The 1,442-nt window shown below is 40.7% G+C and overlaps 1 non-coding gene across 1 annotated transcript; it reads right to left on the reverse strand.

The window, feature by feature from the left end:
* Positions 1–133: 133 nt before the first annotated feature.
* Positions 134–205, reverse strand: trnad-guc (transfer RNA aspartic acid (anticodon GUC)). Its single transcript has one exon. It is a non-coding gene; the product is annotated as a tRNA-Asp (tRNA).
* Between the last annotated feature and the right edge of the window lie 1,237 nt (positions 206–1,442).

The following is a 1,442-nucleotide window of genomic DNA, read 5'->3' on the forward strand; positions in this document are numbered from 1 at the left end:
CCTGTTTTATCCCAACCACACCCTCTCTTGGGGTTTCAGATCTCTCCACGGCATCATCATTTATAATATCACCAGACTATTATTGCACTGAAGTAGACAACATTGGTCAAAAGGAACCCAGGCATCCAATAAGCTCCCCGTCGGGGAATCGAACCCCGGTCTCCCACGTGACAGGCGGGGATACTGACCACTATACTAACGAGGACCTGTTCTGCCCCAACCACACCCGCTCTTGGGGTTTCAGAAATTTCCAATGCATCTACTTCTACAGTGACACAACACTATTATTGCACTGAAGTAGACAACATTGGCCAAAATAAAACCAGGCATCCAAATAAGCTCCCCGTCGGGGAACCGAACCCCGGTCTCCCACGTGACAGGCGGGAATACTGACCACTATAGTAACGAGGTCCTGTTTTTCCCCAACCACACCCACTCTTGGGGTTTCGGAATTTTTCAGAGCATCTACTTTTATAATATCACGAGACTATTATTGCGCTGTAGCCGAGAACGTTTCCCAATAGAAAAAAATGTGCAAGAACTTGCTCCCCATTGGAGAATCAAACCCTGGTCTCCCACGTGACAAGCAGGGATACTGACCATTATTCTAACAAGGTCCTGTTTTCCCACATTCAGATTTTATTAAATATTTGACTCACAACCATGTGATCATTAACATTTTTCAAAATATAAACCAGTACCACTTCTAATAACATTAAAATAAAAAGCAAACTGTGCCTTAGCTATGATGCATTTAAGAGTTATATGTAAAAAACAAACATACTCCGGCTGTCAGCTGTAAAAATTCAATGGATTCACTGTGCAGTCGTGAGTTCACCCACTAATTAGCCATGACTGATTAGTTTTTCAAGAACAATCTAAAACGTGATTTAATCAGTTAATAAATAAGTTTTTTCCTATTGTTTCTGAACTTTTTGTGCTTTGTTAGAGCAGTGGTGCAATACATCGTTCGCAGAAGATTTTGAGTCGATCTCGACATTAGGTGAGAAACGCAACGCTGCCAGGACACTGAGCCCAGCATGTCCTCCTCTGACTCGCTTAAAACGTTTGTAACTTTATTAAAGAACAACAACAACAAAATCAATAAAACGTGCTCAAATTAATGACCCAACAACAATAATAATCTCAGTAATTATTGTTTCAACAAGGTATTACACAATTCTGTGCGTTTCTGTTCCATTACCAAAATAACGAGCAGAGCAGGAGTTTAAATTAACTAATCAACCACCACTGTGTTCAGGGAGGCTTATTAATAATCGCAAAATAAATATCAAGCCTGAAAACCTAATATCGTAACGGACTGAATGTTATGTTTTTAACGTAATCTCTGGTCGGTATGAGGAGTGTAGGAGGTTGCCATGGCAACGGGTGTGCTTAAATGACAGAGAGAGACGTCATTTACAACAAACATCAAACACTGT

Source organism: Poecilia latipinna, unplaced genomic scaffold, assembly GCF_001443285.1.
Source record: "Poecilia latipinna isolate Pla-1442-1.1 unplaced genomic scaffold, P_latipinna-1.0 Scaffold4994, whole genome shotgun sequence".
Lineage (NCBI taxonomy): Eukaryota > Metazoa > Chordata > Actinopteri > Cyprinodontiformes > Poeciliidae > Poecilia > Poecilia latipinna.